This window comes from Meleagris gallopavo, chromosome 4, assembly GCF_000146605.3.
Source record: "Meleagris gallopavo isolate NT-WF06-2002-E0010 breed Aviagen turkey brand Nicholas breeding stock chromosome 4, Turkey_5.1, whole genome shotgun sequence".
NCBI lineage: Eukaryota > Metazoa > Chordata > Aves > Galliformes > Phasianidae > Meleagris > Meleagris gallopavo.
In genome coordinates, this window is record NC_015014.2 from 55,767,745 (window position 1) to 55,788,232 (window position 20,488).

The following is a 20,488-nucleotide window of genomic DNA, read 5'->3' on the forward strand; positions in this document are numbered from 1 at the left end:
ACACCGTCATTCCTACACTTCCTGAAGCACCACGCTTTAAAGGATTTGCTTCATAAACACAGCCGGTCTCCATCACTGTCTGTGATGACCCTTCTGGGTTATCATCACAGACTCCCACAGCTGGGTTGAGACTGATCTTCAAGAATGCCAGTAGAGGGCAGAAACTTCCAATATATTGAGGATATTTCTTTACTGAACATGCAACACGTTCTTTTTGACAGGATATTAATAGTGCCACAGTCTCTATTGAGGGGCTCATCTTCCTTTCTTGCTTTATTGCCCAAACATCATGGCCTTCTGTACACTTCAGTACAAGTAAGAACATTACATGTCCTGCATCCAGAAATTCTGAAAACCATTCCTTCTGTTTAAAAACAAAGCAAACAGAAAAATCCTTAGTGATTGCTGTTCTTCTGTCTCCAAAAGACAGACAAGAAGCCGAAGCTGTGAAAGGGGTCCCACATCAGAGTGGAGCATTACTGTTGATATGTTATCAGCAAGTGCATTGTCAGTTAATATTCCTGATACATAGCTTTAAGGGCTTGAACACAAGAGGAGGAGAAAGGGAGTGTTAAAATCCTGTGCTGGGCTTAAAGATTATAAGAAGCCATGGAATTTCCTATTTATCTCCTTATTCCCTAAATCTGACTTCTTTTCACACAAGACCAGTGTTAAACAGATGGAACTTGCATACAAAAAGCAGTTAATTAGTATACAGTTTTAAATGTAAAAGTTTTAACTCCTTTACCTGTGGAATGAAAGAATAGATAAGATTAAAAAAAAAAAGTAGCAAGTCATATAACTGCCATTTCTATAGTTGGATGTTCATTATTCAGTGTCTCATGTAGATAAACGAACTACACTGCTAATCATAGTACTTTTTGTCTATGAATTTCCTCTTAAATACAGTTACTAAATAGGTACTTCAGAATTCTTACAAATGAGAAGGATATCCAGAGACTGGAGTCCCTCAATTCTGTTCCTGCTCTGGCTACTGGTCTGCAGGAAGACTTCAAACACATCTTTACATCTGTATCTGTCCTCTTATCTCCCAGATATATAAAAGATGATTTTAAAGTACTTTGAGATCCACAGATGAAAACAAGGATGTAAGAATGAAACACAATTCTCTCTTCACAATCACAATACTAGAAGTTGAAATTCTCAGCAAGGTGTGGCTGAGTAACAGAAATGCAGCCCACTCAAGATGCTTGATCCACACAATGTAACATGAAAGTTAGTTTTTTCATATAAGACTGTACACAAACACCACATGGAAGAAAGGGACTTCTTTGACCTCCAAGTAAGCATATTTTCCAGATTATGGAGCTCATTCTTGCATGCTCAGACTCCCAGTTTTTTTTTTTTTCCTGTGTTCTCCACATGAAGAGTGACCAGACTCTTAAAAATGCCAGCTGCTAGTCACATACATCTGTGTTACATCAGGGAACAGCCATATACACCTAAAATAAATGCCAAGAAGAGCATATGCTCTTATCAAAGATTTGTATGTGTTGGAAGGGACCCTTAATTGCCACCTCATCCAAATCCCCTGCAATGAATGGGGACACCCACAAACAGATAAGTTGCTCAGAGCCCTACTCAGCCTGACCTTGTGTGCCTTCAGGAACAGGGTAACCACCACCTCTCTAGGCAGCCCATGCCAGTCTTTCACTATCTCCCTTTAAGGAAAAAACATTTTCCTTATAGCCAATCAAAATCTCTTTGAGTTTGAAACAATTTCCCCTTGTCCTATCACAACAGATCTTGCTAAAGAGTCTATTTCCTTTCTTACAGCACTCCTTTAGATACTGAAAGGCTGCAATAGTAGCCTTGTGTGTACACTGCACTAATGAAGTAGATCATCCGGCAGGTAGAAAAGGATTACTTTATGCACATTACCTGAAAAAATGGCTTTAATTTTTATGAGTAACAACTTTTGTTTCTTATTCCAAAACCCCCCAAACTTCTTGTTTGCAGGCCCATCTTCAACCAAAGTGTTATCTCACTAACCTTAACACAATCTGTGGAGTTTGTGAGTGTGGAGATCATGCTATTAGCAATATGATGCTACACAGAAGCATGAAAATGTGTGTCCCCCCCAGTCTCAGCCTTCCTGTTTTTGCTGCTACACTCTCTCAGCCCAGATTTGTTGAGTGCACTATCAGGGCCACAGCTGCACTCCCCTCACAGCTGCCTCTTTCCTACACAGGGCAGTAGCAGCCCCTCAGGTGCTGAGGCAGCAGTTCTCTTTGTGAAAACCTGCGTTCAATTTTGACATCCCCTCTGGGGGAGGTTGCTACCAGGATCTTTCTTAACAAGGTTTGGGCCTGGAGATTTGTTTCCAGCAGTGCTTGAGCTGGCTGGAAGGGGTTGTGGCCTGCCCTAGCCAGCTCCCTAATATGGCTGCCGTGCTGCACTGCTCTGTATCCCTCCTTGCTGCAGAGGCAGGGAGGCTTTGGGAGCCCCATGAGGAACCAGCAAGATGAGTTTTTATTGAGTTTTTTCTTCTGGTCAGAGGGTGAGTTAAAGATGAAATGGGGCTTGGGGTATATGCACCATGTTATTGGTGCATGGCATTGCTGTCCTTGATGAGTCAGTGCAGGGAAGGGTGTGAGTCACACATCACGCAGAAATATTTTTGAATGCTGGATAAAGGATCTGAACATCACGTGGAAGGTATATGGAGAGGAAAGCACATGTGCAGTAGGCATGCAGTTATGTATTCTCTCACAACGCTTTTTCTTACTGTTTATCAGCAAGTGCAATACAGTGTTGGCTCCAGTCCACCAGGTGATGCAAACCGTGTGTGGAGGCACTTGGATGGCTGCAGCTGTGACTGTAGGCCAGTGTCACCAGGGTGGTGAGAGAGTCTTTGAGAGCAGAGAAGTGGAGTTCTCAGGCATGGTAATAACTTCCTTGTGAATGTCTGATATCTGATATCTTTTGAAATGCTGTTTCAATTTGAAAAACTCAAAAACTCAAAAAAAAAAAAAGAAATTGTCACTCTTGAAATGCTCACGCTTCAGTTTCAGTGTGGGCTGAATTTTCAAGTGAGTATTTTCTTGTTATTTCTCGTACTTAAAATCATAGACTCATTTGGGCTGGACTTGGCAAGTCCAGCCATCAAACTCTGAGTTACTAACATGCCAGAACCACTGCACTTTGGCAAATTACTTCCTTCCAGTTAGCAAATGACCAAAAACACTGGACTTCCAATGAGAGAGGGCACCTCATGTTCTTCTGGATCTGGAGTTAAGTGGTTCCAGTTGATACTTCCCATTTGCAAACAGCTGTTGCAGCAGCTACAATAAAGTGACTTGGACGGACACCTTCTGGAAAGCGAACTTCTGAACACTGTAACAGATATGAGTTATGTTCCATAGTTAAAATCATTAATTTCATCTGTTCAATGGGGAACAGACTAGAACAGAGCAGTTGCTTTGCGCACTGCTGCATTCTGAGTTTCATGCAGAGACTGAATGCAGATAAACATGCTGTGATTAGGAAAATTCTTAGTGTTTAGAGGTCTATTTTTTTTCTGCTTAATGATTTTCACTGAGGGTGGCACTTACAGGGTAATTTTTAAGTTCAGCAGGCAAAAAAGGGAGTGATCTTAAGTAGTTTTGTTCCACTTGCTTATTGTTAAACCTATTATTCTTTGTTCCATTAACTTTTTTTTTTTTTTAATCTTATTCAAAAACATTTTATGTGAGACGTGATTCCAACCACTGTGATTGTAGGTTGCTTTGGGTTGCTGGGCAAAGTGAAACTGCTTACAACAGAAGGTCTCTGGTGTGGGTGGCCTAACATGAGTACATTAAAGCACAGCTTATTCTAATGCAGAACAAATGTGAGTAGTACAAGGAGGTGGTGGTGATACTGCATACTAGGGTAAAGCAGATAACAGAACTGAGAAAATCGAACAAAGATATGAGGAAGAAGGGGGCTAATCTTCAAATCAAAGTTAGAAGTATGAGCTCCAAACACCAGTGTATGACAAGAAGCTGAGCTGTGTAACACCTCTGTTTTCCTATTGAAAAACAGTGTGCTTAAGGTTGCACTTGCAGTAACTGGCATATTTTTGTGAGAAAGTTAATAGTCATCATACAGAAAGTTCTATATAAAGATCTAAAAAAATCCTGAACTCAAGATCAAGAAGGGGAAGAAAGCTTGGAAGAGATGATTTTTGAGTTAGGAATCAGATGAAGCAGGCATGAATTTTAACAAGGTGTTTTATTGTCTTTATTCTTTCTGGGTTAAGGAACCAAGACTCCATGTGTTCTTAATACAAATGTGAAAATATCACATAGCTTGATGTAGCGTGGCCTGAAGCAGTGATTGAGCACCTGGTGGGAAGGCAGGGCCAACCCAGGGGAGCTCAGGTGGTGCAAGCAATGCACCCAAATGACTGGAAGGGCTTGAGCCAGGATCCACTCCTTCCCTGACCTCATTTAAACATTGGAAGTAGAGACAAAGGTATCTCGCTGCTGATACCTGTGTACCTGAAGCTTCCCAAAGGTAAGCACTCTCTTTCCTTTGTGTCTGTGCCCACAGCTGTTGCGTTTGAGCATGTCCTTACTTGCTGTAGGGCCTTGCTACTCTGCTTTCGTTGCTGTGCTTTTCATTGTGTTACAGTTGGTTCCTCTCACAGAGTAAGTTATTATCAGACAGAAGATAGAAGCAATGTACTTGTAACAATTAAAAAGAACATTATAACCCTGGATTTTTATTTCCTGAATAAACAAGGCTATTGTATGTTGTTAACTTGCCTCTTGTAGTAACACAAAGTTACCTGTAGTTTGTGTGAGCAAGACAGCGTGCCGTTTTGATGGGAATGTTCTCCCCTGTACAAAAACGAGTATGAGTCTTGTGCTTACTGTAGATTTCCATACTCATTTTCTCTTCAAATTCCAATATATCTTGATCTTTTCTAAAGTATGTGATTTTTTTTTTTAAACTCTGTTTCTTACTCTTTCACTACCCATCTTCTGTGCAGAAGCTCCAAGGCAGCCATGCTTTTGTGAAAATAGACTTCAGTGTTGAAAGCTGCACTGTAGGAGACTGCTGTTCCCTTATGTTACATTTGGCTAAATCACACACTAAAGCCTTTAGCTTTTAAAGCAGAGGGAATGAGGAAATATGGTGAAACAAAAGGTTTTGAAGATAAGTTACAGATAATAAGTTGCAGATTGAGGTCGTTCTTTGCTTTTGTTCTCTGCCTGGGTCGTGAGAGTATAGGTTTGCTAAATCCCCAGCAGGTTTTCTCCCTTTCTATCATTTTTCTGGTGTTCACATATTCTGCCCAGCCTGAGCACGTTCAGTTTTTGCTAGAAAAACATCTAAGTTTCCTTTTCAAAAGAAGGTTCTGCCCATCTCAGCTCATAGCAATCAAGGTAAGGTAAAAATAGTCTTTTTAATTAAATTTTAAGTATCTATGTATTAGGCTGCAAAAAAATATGTGGTGAGCATGTCTCTTGTATGATGTAGGTGAGTGATATGACCCCTGGCTGTGTCTCATCCACCTGAACCCAGGGCAAACAAATGTATTTGAATTCCACATCCTTTTGTTCACATTAGGAGTTGGAATACCTATAACATCAGTACAGAGATTGAAATGAGGTTCTTTTGACTATTGGCATCTTCTTCCCTGCTTTCCCAAACAGTTACTATTGCTATGAAGATATTAGAGGTGCAAGGAGGAATGAGAGAAAGGGAGGGAATGACCATAAATGACTGAGATGCTGGTACCTGAAGAATTATTTGGCTAATGGAAAGAGGCATTGAAAATGGAAGATAAAGTCCACAATCAATCTGGAGCTGTAAGATAAATTCACCTCTACAATTTTCCACCATAGCCCTCTTCCTCCTGTGTGTTTTGTTACTTCCAGACCTATTTTAATGACAACACCCCCCTCTCAGCTTCTCAGTTCCCTCAACCTCTCTTTTATTTTAAGGATGTAAGAGATGAAGTTCAGCCTGCATTCTGTTCTTCCCACTGTTCTGAAGGCACGCAGATAACAGAACCAGAATGAAATATCACAAAGGGAATGGCTCTGAATGCAGCTATCAGTGCTTGCAGTGGTGATGAAACTGTCGTTTTTGTTAGTGTCCTAAGAAGAATGTTCTCCATTGCTCCTAGCTTGATAACAATGTGATGTTGTGAAATGCTTTGCGGCAAGTGCAGTGAAAATGAAAACGTCCAATTTGTTGCTGCAAGCTGATCTTATCAGATCCAAATCTATCATTATTTGGAATTCTTATTCAAATGCTCCCATTCATTGAAAAATCAGTTTTGGAGAAACTGAACTTGAAACTAATTTTTGGCTAATCAGGCATTTCTCGTTAAGTGAGATAGTGTATGATAAAGTAGATCTTGTGTTTTGAAACAGATTCTAACACTGGTAGTGTCCCATCTAAACAACACTAAGTTTAGGAAATCAACCTAAACATTTTTTCAAAGTGTATCTGTTTATACCTGAAGACCCTACAGGTCCTGACAAAACTGAGTACAGCTTTGTGACTTCTACCCACTCCATGTTTCAGACTGGAGTGCAGACTGGTTTTAAAGTAACCCAGATATGACAAGAATACAGGAGTCAGAGGTCAAGGTTCAGACTGGGCTTTCCTTTCTTAGAAAAAGTTAAAACAAATTAATAACAATGCACCTATAATCTTCTTCCCTACAATGTTTCTCAGATGCTTAAACTGGTCAGCAAGGAGTAGGACCGAAGAAATTCTGCTTGTTCACTTAATTTTTATTTCAGTTACAGCTGCAAAGAGCATTTCAAGTTAGCATGCCTATTTTTGTCACAGTTTTTGCATCTCTTGTTCTTTTAGTATTTCATGCTTAATTTTTTCCCCTAAATGTCCTATACTGTCTGCTCTTGGATACAGTGAGCTGCAACATACAGACTTCATTTTTGGTTTATTATGCATACTTACAACTAACTATTGAGCTGCCCAGAAATTAGAGTAAGGCTTAAGTCGAAGGACAACAAGGTTTTTGGAGTGGGCATCTCAGTGGGACTAGAGAAGGGCAAAACATAAACCTAGCTTCAAGATGGGGCATGTTAAATTTCTGAGAAATATTGCAAGTTGCAATCGTGTGACACAAGGTGCAAGGCTTCCTAATCCTAGGAGCTTTCTGCTTTCCAGTGCTTCTTACATCAAAACAAACAAAGCAACATTTGCTCCTTAGGAGTCTCTTTTGTACCTCTGTAAGCCAGGACTAAGGCTGTTTACAGACGATAAGTTCTGGCAGTGGAGATGGCTACCATATGCCCTCCTGTTGAGGATAAAACAGGACGATATATGTGTCTGATAGCAGATGTCAAGAGTCACGAAATTACAAATTAAAAATCATTTACGTTGTAAGATGCAAAACCTCTTTCCTACTCTATTCCCACGTCACATGAATGCACCGTCATCTAAATGCATCTTGGGGGCGAGGGAGATGGGAAAGACTGCATGCTGACAGTGCCCTACGTCCTGGGGCACACCAAAGCCACAGCCGCGTCAGGAAGGATCTTCGGCTTGGCCATTTAGCTGTCAGCCACGCGATCTGCAGCTGTATGAAGCAGGGACTAAATGCCACTGTTTCCATCCCTACGTAGAAATTCAGACACCTCTATGTAGGGGAAAAGAACAGAAAATTCAGCAGCACAGAAGTCTTTATTCAGGTTGTAAGCTGAAAATGGCAAATTCCCACTACTACCACCTGCTTCTCTGTTTGTTAAGAATGGGCATTTTTCACCTCTTCTGCAGGTAAAAAGAGAAGTGTGTGGATATGAAACACAGGTTCAAAAGATATGATGAATAAGAGGAACAACGTGCCTGTGGAGTAAGCAGCAAAGTTGAGTCCAGGTGCATGTCTGGTGCCCCGTGTGGTTAACTGGATGGGTTTCTGAGGGTAGGAATGAGATGCAGAGGAAAGAAGAGGAGAAAAGCTGCTGTTAGAAAAACCTGATATTTAGCAAGTCTTTTGCTGGAGTTAAGAATGATGGCTTACAATCATGTAAAAAACAATTTCACTTCAGATGATTAGATAACAGGTGAAAAACATCAAAGATCTCTACCTCTAAGCCTTCAGATTACGAGCTTCTCTCTTACTTTGTCGGTAATTCTTTAACCACTGCTCCTATCTATAGCTCAAGAGGTCAGCAGCAGCATCTCCTTGCCCTGCCATGCACAGCCTTGTTACGCTTGGAGAAATGTAAATTAGAGCCTGTTTTATGAGGGTGAAAATGCCCTCTAGCACAGCCTCTGAGGCTTCGTTTTCCCCCGTGGGAATACAAGAAAAACTGTTCAGAGCAGAAGCTGTGGAACAAGATAAACAGCATGAGAAGGAAGGACACCTCTAGAAGAAGAACAAATGTCTCATAGCTCTGATTGGCTAAGATCCTGTGTGAATGGTTGAAGAGTGATTTGCAGAATGCTCTGTTGACATGTGAAGGTGGATGAGAAAGTTGTAGGGGTGGAAGGGAAAGCTAGAAAAAGAAAACTTGTGAAGGAATATAAGTGATGTGAGACCTTGTAATAAACAATTTGGATCATTCACATCTGAGTGTGTGCATCAGACACTGAATTCCCCCTCAAACCAGGATCCTAAAGCATGTGAATGGACATTAAATTGCTCCAGTGACAAAGCCACTGTTACAAACAGCCTTTTAACGTAACAGTCTGCAAATCTTGCTCATTGCTTCTGCAGGTGAATGGAACTGGTGGTAGTGTGAAGACAGGAGGAGGCAGTTGGAGGATGCAATGAATTAAAGAAATGCAGATGACAGCACCAGTAGCCCTTCTGCTTGGTTCTAGCCTCTGGTTCTTCCCATTGCACGCAACAGTATTTCCCTGCCTTGACCCAGGCTGATCTTTTATAAAACTGCTTGGTGGGAAAGGATGGGGCTGGTTATCTGGGAATGGCTAGTTTTTTGTTTTTTTTTTTCCTCTTTGTTTCTTAGAGTCCTAACAGTCTTTGTGATTTCATTCACCTCATATTTTTTTTTATTCTAGTTGTACTTCAGTTTCTTCTTGTTGTACTTCATAGTATTTGCATGAACACAATTTTGGCTCTAGACCTTCTCAAAATGATCCGGAGAAGTCAAATCCTACTTGGATACTACTGCTTTTAGGGAAACTCAATTTTTTCATTGCCTTGTTACCTTTATGGCTACCAGTGACTTAAATAAGCTGTTGTGCTCTTTCTTTGGTTTTGGCAGGAATATGCTGGGGCTGCTGAATGCATTCTGTTATGCTACTGTGCTGTCCAGTTGCCAACAATCAGACCAACCTAACTGTTATCCTATAAGTATGCCTTGTTGATGCAAAAACGAGGCATAGATTTTTGTATCGTGTGGCACTGATGATGTGTGGAGAGGCAAACAAATCGGGTACTCGGAAAATTTTAAGTGGAAGCTTAATTTATGTAACCTAAGGTGTATGTACTGTATTTCAAAGCAACAGTTCATGGCTGAAAGTTCACTGATGGTGCAAACCAAAGCAAGAAGTTTTCTTTAAGCTCTCATAGAAGTTCAAGTCTGAGACAGAAGTCTTGGATAGTGACATGATAAAATACTTGAGGAGGGAAGTTCTCTTATAGCTACAGAAGTAAGCTCACTGTTCTCCATGTAAGCAGGCATTCTCTAAATAATTTCAATAGGATAAAACAAAGGAAGCAAACAGAAAACAGTAAGAAAGTAACTCAGGAAAGGTAGCTGCACATACTTGTCTTTTTTTTTTTGTGACTGAAATAATATTGTTTTTCTATAAGAAACATTCATGGAAATATTCCCACTTTTTTTTTTTTTTTTTTGCCAAGAAGTGCTGAAACTTATCTGTTGAGCTAGTTATTGATTCTGAGATAGCCTTGTCATGCACATACATTTATATTTACTTCTTTGTTTTAAAAGATTAATCATCATTAGCGTGAGATTCCCCTCCCTTCATGGCGTAGGAGGAAAACAATGATAGTGATTTATATACTGACATAGGATCTAAATTCTTGTCTAGTCTATACTTTCTTCAGAAATACATTCTATCTGAATTTTGACAAGCAAAACTCTGAAATTGGAAATAAGTCAGTATTCGCATGTAGAGAGTAGGGGATTCTGGAGCTGGTTTGTTCTGTTATTTCTCAGTTTGTTCACTTGTTTTTCTGTTGCCCATTTGGTTCTTTTCCTTCCTGGAAAATGAAAAAATTCTTTCTTCATAGAGATATGTTTGCTCTTGCTTTGTGAAAGCTGTCAGTGTAGGGAAATGAAGTTGAAGACAGAAAGTCCTAAATGCTGAAAACATTTTTTCTTTCAGAGCTTTCCCTAAAAATATAAAAACGAAAGCAATAGATATGATATAGTTCCCAAATAACTATTAAGCAACTTTTTTTGTGAAGCTAGGCTGCAACACGGGCAGATGTTGCTCTTCTCCCAGGCAGCAAACAGGACTTTAGGAAATGGCTGCAAGTTGTACCAGAGGAGGTTTAGGTTAGACGTAAGGAAGAACTTTTTCTCTCAGAGAGTGGTCAGGCACTGGAATGGCTGCCCAGGGAGGTGGTGGAGTCGCCGTCCCTGGCAGTGTTCAAGAGGTGCCTGGATGAGGAGCTGCGAGATCTGGTTTAGTGCTTGTGGTAGCAGTGGTAATGGGAGAATGGTTGGACTAGATGATCTTGCAGGTCCTTTCCAACCTTGTGATTCTATGATTCTACGTTAATTTTTGCACTGCACTGAGTGCAAAGTTTAACTTGCTCTTAAGAAACTGGAAGTGTGCAGAAATTGAAGAAGCTCAGTCACCATGTACCTGCTAAGGACTCCTTGGATTTCTGTGGAAAAACTCCTTTGTATAAATTCAAGATACACGAAGTTGCTCAGGTTTCAGCAGCAGAACTATTGCACTTGTAATGCAAAAGGACCAAAGCTCTCCGTGTAGGTGTAGCAATACTGACAAAATAGCTCTGCATCTCTTGTTGGCACTGAACTTGGAAGTGACAGCAATGCCTGCTGCAGGAGTCGCTACCAGAGGCATTACCATCAAGCTTCTTGGTCTTCTACAGTAGCCTCTGGGGCAGTCTATCCAGCATGTGCTGTGCTTTCTGGCTCTCTTACTGGGGACAATTGGACTGAAGTGTGCAGGAGGGAGGGACAGACCTAGAGAGAGCATCAGCAGTACCCCTGCTTGGCTGCTACCATTATGAATGTCTCAAACCTGCTTCCCTTCACTTGTCCTTCAGCATTCTAGATTTACTGCACGTTTGTTGAGTAAATGTGGAATTTATAACTGTTCTGCCCCTAGAAAGGAAAAAGGTCTGCTTTGTAGTTTACTGTGCACACACTTAGGCAATGTTCCTGATAGCAAACAATAGGAAATTGCTTTCCTGAGTAGAAACGAGTGTATATAGGAGGTCTGGAACCTGAATGAAAAGGTCTGTGGAACTTATAGTGACAAAGGAAGCCTAAAAATCTCTGTAGCAATTAATAAATTGTGGAACATAAATATTGCTGGGTTAGCAGCCCTCGTGATTGTGCTCTCAGGTACTTGTGCTTTTTTTGTTGCTCTTGGTTCTGTTTGCTTAGCATGCAATAAGCAATATGCAAACCTATGATGTCACTTAAACTCAACCAAATTTGAGATTGTACATTTTGAAATTTATAGCAAAAAAAAAAAAAAAACCCAAACGATTAATATGCATCAATCTTGTTCACCACTAAAGATGACACATTTTACTTGTCTACATAAATGTTCTGTGAATGTAACTGTGGAAGTGCTATGATTCTTAATACGCTTTCTGGCTTTGAAATGCCATCAAATGATGCTGTACCAGATGAATAATAATATGCCTCAAAGCAATTAAGTCTGCTAAAAAATCTGAGAAAAAAGGAAATATCAGAGGTAATTTGGTAATTCAATAGGATGCCTTTCCAAACTCTTAATTGCATTTGTAGTCTGTTTATACCAAGGGAATAATATTTACTCAAGTGACTGAATGCTGAGCACCTGTGAGCAATACAGGGCAGTGAAGAAGCAAAGCTGGTTTAGTAGCTGTAGGAAGTGTAAATCTTGTTTATTGTTTCTTTTTTTTTTTTGGCTGCCACTTGGGCCAATGTGCTCTTTCCCTCAGTCCAGGAACCAGAAGCACCCTGAGCATTTACTTTGGGTGACAGTGAATGAAGGCTTAACACACTACATTTATGTGTGCTGTCAGTTCCCAGGCAGTATAATTATTGTCAGTTTTCTGCCTCCAGCCACTTCTTTAGCTTCTGGAAATTACGAGAGGACGTATTTGGCCACATAACATTTTTTTGCCTTTGCAGAACTAGCCTCTTTTTTTCTCTTTGGTGAATCTTGCATTTTAAGGAGCTCTCACACATTCCTGCATGAGACTTTTGCACAGTACTATATAACAAAAATCATTTGACAATGCTGTAGCTGAAGTGTCTCTCCGTATCACATAGAAAGCTGAGAAATCAGTGTCGAGCTCAGATCCACAGAAACTCACTTAAAGGAAGGAAAGAGGAAGACAAAAGAAGCAATACCTCAGCTTTCCAGAAAGCTGCAGAGGGACCGCGTGATAGAGGGATTCATGAAGGCAAGGTGCTGTGTGGTCAATCTGTCCTGACAATCACTTATTGGAGACTTCCTTGCTTTCTTCTCTTCCTTGCTCATTGTCCCCTCCTGACATCGCTGGCTTGGAATGATCCCAAATGCTGCAGTGTGAGTGGCTGTCCTGGCAGCAGCACTCTGAGCTGTGTGCTGGGAAGCCCAGGGTTAGTGCTGCTTTAGCACTGTACAGAGGCAAGGTTTTGTGCTGGTTTGTACTCCTGATCTTGATCAGGAGAACATGCGTTTCCTGAACATCTATTCCATGTTTCTTTTAAATTAAACCATAGCAGGATTGGTCTTGTTTTGTAATTCTGTGGTGCTGTGAGAAATGACTGACTAAATCTGTGGCACTGTAATCTGTATGGGTGAAATCATAGAGGTTAAAGTAGTACGCAGCTTTCAGTATCACGTTTGCGTTTTGTCTTTTCCTCATAGTGCCATGAACTTTGGATCAAAATACAGAAGTTTATTTTTTAACTAATAATGCATGTTAGTCTCAGAGATAATGTTATAAAATTCTGGTGTGAGTGTTGTCAACTTGTAAGAAAGGAAAGGAGACTCATCTCTTGCAGTGCAGGGTTGGCTCACGGGAGGGCATGTGCTCAGCTGTGCTGAGGTCAGGCTGGCTGATGGCAGCAGAACTTGTGATCTGTGTTTCATGGGGAGGAAGGAGAGAAAATATCTCATGCTAAACTACAAGAAGATTACTGCTTGTCTATAGGAACCATAGCTGAGAGATTTTTTTTTTCCTTGTGATTCAGGTTTCATTTTCTCTTTTTTTTGTATGTAAAAGAGATTGAGCTGACCTCTTTAATTCCTGCTAAGACTAACTTGGTTTTCACTACTGGGTAACTTCTGATACAAACTAGGACTGTAATGAACATTTTCCTCCAAAACTAACAAAAATATATATAAATTCTCATTCAGATTTTAATAATTAAGGGCTGAAATATTGACATTTGCTCTTATTTTTTGTGTTTTAATAAGACCTGACTGGATCAAAATCAGGCAAAGTAACCCAAAGGCTTATTTAAAGTATCACGTTATCATTCTATGGGATAAATGTGCACAGAATTATGCAGGTAGTAGAAATAAAGCTTTATGCTTACAGATTAATTAGCCATATAGTTTGTTCTATTGATGGTATTTCTGTAATCACTCACAGTTAGGGCACAAACACAGTGTCAGTAAGTCCCTAAGGTGATGGCAGCTCAACATAGGTTTTGTAGAACTGCTGTGGTTCACAGAGGTGTTTGGTGTAAGTTACTGCATCAGAGGTTCTTCATTCTCTTTCAGGCCTCCATAGGAAATGGAAAAGGATTTGACTGAAGACACCTATTTCTGTATATTGGGAAGTTATCAGAATCATTAATAGGATTTCTTTTCCTTGCTAAAGTGCTGTGTTTAACCAGGATTAAAATATGCTATATGGAGGTATTTTAAGATATTTGTGCAGTAGCTTTTGAGACTGTTATTAAACATAATAGGATTAATAATAAAAGGATAAGCTTCATTTTTTTGTCAGCCACACAAGTTGAAGCTTAGTCTCGTGTGCTTTCATAAGAACAAGGGGTGATAAAGCAACATTGAGGTGGCTGCTGCAACGAGCAGTGGTAGCAAAGCTTAGGAGCCATCTCACCTGGGCAGGAGTTATTTCAGCAGCTGTGTGAGCTTGCTTGTCTCTGTGGGCAGTCTGCATTGGGAAGATGTTCTTAGAAGAAAAGGAAAAATGTCTCAAGAACATCCAAATTGCAAAATAATTTTCTTGAATATAAAATACATACTGTATTTTTATATTTCTTGAATGCAGGAAAACTGAGACTAGGATGCTTTTTTGAAGAGTTGGTAGTTAACTCTGATGTCATGAAGTTTTTCTTGCAGGCATTTTCACATAATATAAATAGCTGCTTTGTCAGGATTTCAGTTAAGGTACAAATTCCAGCAGATGCTTAAACTACTGAAAAAGTATCTTATTGAATTTGAAGGAATACAAGCTTATGTTTAGGTTGTGTTCTGCACAATGATACTTCAGTAACGTCTGGAGTCATCTGGTTTGCTTGTATCAGAGATGCCCATTTCATATTAGAAAAATTTGGCTCCAGTACCAACCTGAGATATTCCCATTTCTTGTGGCTTGCTCTTATGCAACACGTGCCTTCGCTATAGATATGGCATAACAAGATTTTTGTGGGCCCAGTCTAGTGTCGTCTTCCATTCCCTTCAGGCTGGATCAGCCTCCTGATGTGGTTCCACACAGGGCTCTGAAGAAGCTGGTGCTGTCAGAATTGAGATACAGTGCAGGAAAAGAGGATTTAAAATCATTTTTGCAGCTCTGCTTTGATGGAATGTTAGAACAAGAGTTATGACAATTGCCAGAAGAACTTGTTTCTACGATACACCAGACCAGGACTATTCTGTGAATACCTACCGAGCTCCATAGAGCCTTAAGTACTGCTGCCAACAGTACGTGGTAGGTTTTTTTTTTTTATCTGTTCTGTCAGTAATCAAAGGCCATCATACTAAACACAGACTCCTCTTGCTGAAATTGAAGATTTCAGTTCAGATTCAGACTGGAATAGCCTTATGCTAGGTTGCCTCAAATACCATCAAGATCTAGTGTTTGAGGCTTGCTGCTTGAAGCAGAGGACAACAAATGCTAATGGCAAACACAGAAGTTGATCAAGGCAGGAAATAAACTGAGCTTTGCTCAGAAACAAGCAGTCACTTCTCCCACATTCCCATAGCAGATGGATAATCCTATAACTGCCAAACATTCTAATTCTTCATCTCTTCTTTTAACATCTAACATTCTTAGCTACCATAACTGTTGGAGCAAAAAAATCTCAAATTTAGACGTGAGTTGAGCTGATGCAAAACAGAGGTGTCAGAAGGAAGCCTGGAATGGCAGGCCTGCATGTGAATTGCTCCATGTCCCTGTAGGCTCTGCCTGTAGGAAGTACTCAGATCTGCTGGCAGTACTTCAGGGAAAATTCAGCACAGGCTGTGGCACTGAGGAACTCATTTCTGCTTGTGTGGGGTGTGTTGTCAGAAATGGCTGAGGATTAAGGCAGCTGGCAGGGTGCTTTTGTCCAGATTACCTACTCCACAACAGCAGTTTAAAACGTTGCAAAAGTCAGCAGTCTAGGCTTCTCTGATGTAGGTGAAATTCAGATGGAGTTTTATTTCTCACTTTTCCCAGTGAAACCATTTCCTGTCTTTTCCATGTAGGTTTCATAGGGAAAGGTGTATGCTTATAGTATTTCATGGGAAGTGTCTATAAATTTTTCAAGTGAACTCAAACTTCACAAAGTTCTTTAAATATCTGACAACATTGTTTCCAATTAAGTTTTTGTATATCACATTAAGATAGCAACAAAAAATTTGAAAGTTGTAAAATTCATTCTGATGAATAAAAATCCGTTTATTTTGTTTTAAATATGAGAAATCTAGAAAACTGAAGAACAACAATTCTAATAATAATGAAGTGTCAAAGAAATCCTAGTTGTGACATAGTCTTTACTAGCTTGAGATAGTTAAACATCCAAGCCTTCCAGAGCTCAAGAAGCCTTTAGGCAATGCTCTCACACATGGTTTGAGTTTTGGGTGGTCCTGTGTGCAGCCAGGAGTTGGACTCGGTGATCCTTGTGGGTCCCTTCCAACTCAGGATATGCTGTGATTCTATGAAATTATTAATAATGCTGTAGAAAAAAAAAAAGAAATATGCAATAAGAGTTTCTGATTTGTACTTGGAGAGCCATAAGTTTACATTCCATGGGGATAAGAAAGTATTTTCCTGAGTGTAAATAATCACTAATGGATAAGCACTTTTAGAGTTGCAGATAATTTGTATCAAACGGCTTTAAAGGGCTATAAAAACATCTGGCATGGCTCTAACTTTTAATAAATCTTGATGTACCAGGTAAAATTTAGGAGAGCACAACAGTGAAAATGTAAATATTAAAAAGAAAAAGGGACTAATTGGGTGAGTTACCAATGGTGATGTGTTTAGGTGGATGATGGAGAAGCATGTACAGAAGTAGACAAATATTTATTTTTCCCTACATCATCAGATAGAGAAATGGAAAACTGTAACTGGAATTGGAAACTGGATAAATAATATAGGAAATAATTTTGAATACATGAAGGTATTCTGTCATACCAAAACAGAGTCCATATTCCATGATGCGATGACAAAATCATGCAGATTGAAGTTGTGCAGTTCTGTGGGATGTATGTTTGAGTCAAGCACACATTCTAGGTTTCACATGAAAGCTGATAGGTAAAATGCAGTGTTCTTTGCCAGGATCAAAACAGATGATATCATGCCCCTCTTGAGTTTTGACTTTAACCATAAATCAAGCCTCTCCACAGTATTTCAAGCTGGGAAATAGAGTTGGGTAAACATTGTGTCTGCTTATTGTGAAGGTAACAAAGAGTTTATTTTAAAGTAAGTTATATCGTACTCTTCCATTATATTTTTTTCTGATATTTCTTGGCAGACAAGAAAGATTTTTTTTTTTTCCTGAAAATATCTCAATACATATGTACAGTTATTCACAGGAGGAAAAAAAGAGGGAGGAAAAAAGGTTTTCATAGGAGGTATTTCCTACTTCCTAGAGAGAGCTGTCAAATACTGATGTGTGGGGTGTTGAGATATGACTTAAGTACAGCTTTCCCTTTAAAGTTGAGCAATGGTACAGTGTCTACATGCTGGAACAGTTTGAGGAAGGAAGGTGAGGCTCCTGTGAAGTTATAATATTTGGTGATTTTCATATGCGTGTTATATGATGGGGAAAGTGGAAATCTTCTGATACACGTGGTAAGACCTAAATAAGTGCTTGTTTGCCTGAAACCTTGTCTTATTTTCCAACACTGGATTTATAATATATTACCCTATAGTAATGTATAGTATATGGTTGTATAAAGTAACACTAGCTGTAATATAATGTATTGCATATATAATATTTTTAATAGGAAATTGATCTAATAGTTCTAAAAGGGACTACATCTTCTCACAGTCATACTACTCCTAAGCATGCATTTTGTAGGTATTAGAGCTCAAAAAAAGAGGAGATAAAATGTGCAATATTTTACAGTGATCAAAAATCAAATTCCAGTGTGAGAAAACTAAAATTGTCTCAGATGTGTTTTAGGTGAAAGTGTCCTTGCCTGCCTTTTTGGTTTAGTTTTGGCTTTTCTTTCATAACCCAACTGTTCTCCCTGGTTATAAAATGTCAAGGTCAAAGAGAGGTGAAGTTGAATGGTGCTGGGAATCTGAGATGCAAATCAGTTGCAGATAATCCCTGTGATGCTGGAAGGCCATCCGGCCTCACAGAGCCATTAGCATTCAGGGACGCTCGTTAGCACTCAGGCATCCAGTCAGTGTGCATTAGCAAAATGAGATGTGTTGATTAAAGCTACAAATTATGTGTTGAATGCACAGACTTTAAACCACAGTGGCTTCATGTTCATAAGATTGTAGTTCTGTGCTTACACATTTAAAAAGATCTAGAGAGACTGTAATCTTCAGTGCTTGTTTTGTGTATGTGGGTGTATTTGTGAGTTTGGGGGGTGAAAGAAGTGAAGGGTGCGTGGAAGGAAAGGCTAGAAGTTAAAAGAATTTAAATATTTGATGGCTGTTTTTCTTTCTAATATTTGGAAAAATTACAGTTAGGACAGTTTAAAAAAAAACAGTCTGGGCTATGCAGGAAAGGATAATCAGCATGTATTATCTGGTAATTTCAGAGGCTTAAGTGAGATCTAGCTAAAACTAGAAGATTACATGAAAAGCAATACCATCTTAGTTTAATGTCTGTATTAATATTCAGTTTTCTTACCACGAGTCATGCTTATATTACGCAGGGCTATCTTGTATAAACACAATAAACAAGGGTACTGTCCTTAATGTTATGCTGTCAGCATTTTGGATAGTGATAGTGAAATGTATCTTTATTGTGCAAGGTGCGTAGCTGCAGATACATTTGAATAGTTATCTTAAGCAAACATAGCATACCACTCTAGTTTCTAACAATGTTGTCCTTCAGAACTGCCAAGATAAGTTACATCACGCTGGGAGTTTCATCAGATACGCAGTTTTGTCCTGAAATACAGAATTTTCTTCTGGGTACCTTCAGCTAAACCTTGTTCCTAATTGCTGTGTAGAAAAGAGCAGTGCAGAGCCTCAGCACCAGGCAGGTGGGACACCTGAGTCTTTGCTGGCAGTCCTCACAGCCTGAACTGAGTGGCAGGAAGGCTGCCGCTCCTAACACTTGTTCTTACTCCCTTTGTGCCTTTGGTGATGGGTTTGGAAGGCTGGTAGTTATGCAGATGACTGTTAGGCTGTGCAAGGCTGATGTGAGGAAAGGTATTTATTTACAGGACTAATTAGAAAGTGGCTTCTTTGATGTCCTTCTTGGATAACTGTCTCTAATATCTGCTGCTGACAAGGCTCATGGGAGAGGTAATGATTCTGAGAATGACTCAGCAGAGGATTTCTTACTTTCTTCTAGTCTGAAATACATACTTGATTAGATACAGTAACCCAGACTTCATTTTTAGGAAGAAAAGGAGGTCTCAATTTTACTTAAAATAAAGTTTTTTGGGGGGAGAGCTTTGCTGTGTCAGTTCTGCTGGGTAGCATTACAGGGCAGTACTGGCTGTGAGTGCTGCTTCACATCCCTGCACGGTTCCCTGGCTTTGCCAGTTTTGATTCTTTGACCTCTTCCTGTATTTTGCTTGTTCTACCCTGGGAATACAGTCAGCATTCACATTTTGCAGTTATGTGATGATTCTTCCTTGAAGTAGACTTTTATCTCCTATGTTTTGAATAACACAATCTGCATACTACTTGATACTTTGTTTTTGCATCCTTAATTTTAAATTGCGCCTGTCTTGGTAGGGTTGTTTTTTGCCAGTTGCACCTGCATTATTGAACTCCAGATTTTGTGCTTTAGAGAGAAAGATGTTTGTTTCAAACTGGCTTATTCCTGGAGTAGTCCAACGAGGATACCTGCCAACGAAGGATGCGGAGAACATAGAGTTAAAAGAACAGAAAACGTAGAGCAAGCCTAATCAGTCCTTCTGAGCTGAAGGTTACACCTGTACCACGATATTTAATGGCTGTCAATAGATTACTTTCTTATTTTGTTTTAGACTATTTTGGGCTCCACGACAATTTGTGACACTGAGTTTCAGAATATAATTCATATCATATTATGTAAAACAACAACAACAAAAAAACACCCAAACCCCACCTAACTCTTCTTATTGCTTTGAATCTTTTGTTTCTGATTCTACGTAAGTTGCTCCAAAAGTAAATGCCTCCTATTTATTTCCATAGAAGTTACAACAGCTGCAAAGAGCACAATGACACTGTTTGATAGAACAAATTCTCAGCTACAAAACACTATTTTTCAACATATACATAGCTAATGGTGGTGACTCTTTGATAGTGATGAACATACCATACTCATAAAACTATGTACCACTGGAGGTGACCTGCTGTTGCCACTGCCTCGCTGTGCTCACATCCACTGTTTGGTCTCCATAAACATTCAGCAAGCATTGATAAAAGTCAATGGGTGCCATTTTTTTTTCTGCATGGAGGGATTCAGTGACACATCTTTGCTTTGAAAACGCTTCCATGTCAGATGCCATTCTGTGAGACTGCCCCTCTGCTGCCGTCTGTTGTGCAGTAACAAACTGTAGTGAAATACTGGTGGGAAGGCTCAGCCTATGTTGCTGTATCGCCAGGTATCCGCCTCTGAGGTAGTGGGGCAACAAAATGAAGTAGGAGGCATTACTTTCAGAGCAGCCCTCATACCTTAAGGAATAGTCAGCTTTTGTTTTTCAGTTGTTTCTAAACATGAGAGATGGCTATGACTCCTTCAGAAGA

At 39.7% G+C, this 20,488-nt stretch overlaps 1 long non-coding RNA gene across 2 annotated transcripts in view; it reads left to right on the plus strand.

Moving 5' to 3' along the window:
- The first annotated feature begins 1,769 nt into the window (after positions 1–1,769).
- LOC109367410 overlaps positions 1,770–20,488 on the plus strand; it is a 28,570-nt gene continuing 9,851 nt past the window's right edge. The window contains exon 1 of one of the 2 annotated variants that reach the window (XR_002114528.1): positions 1,770–1,873. This is a non-coding gene — a long non-coding RNA (uncharacterized LOC109367410). Of the gene's footprint in view, positions 1,874–4,412; positions 4,522–20,488 lie in introns of those variants that run through there. The other variant, XR_002114527.1, reaches the window with a different exon arrangement.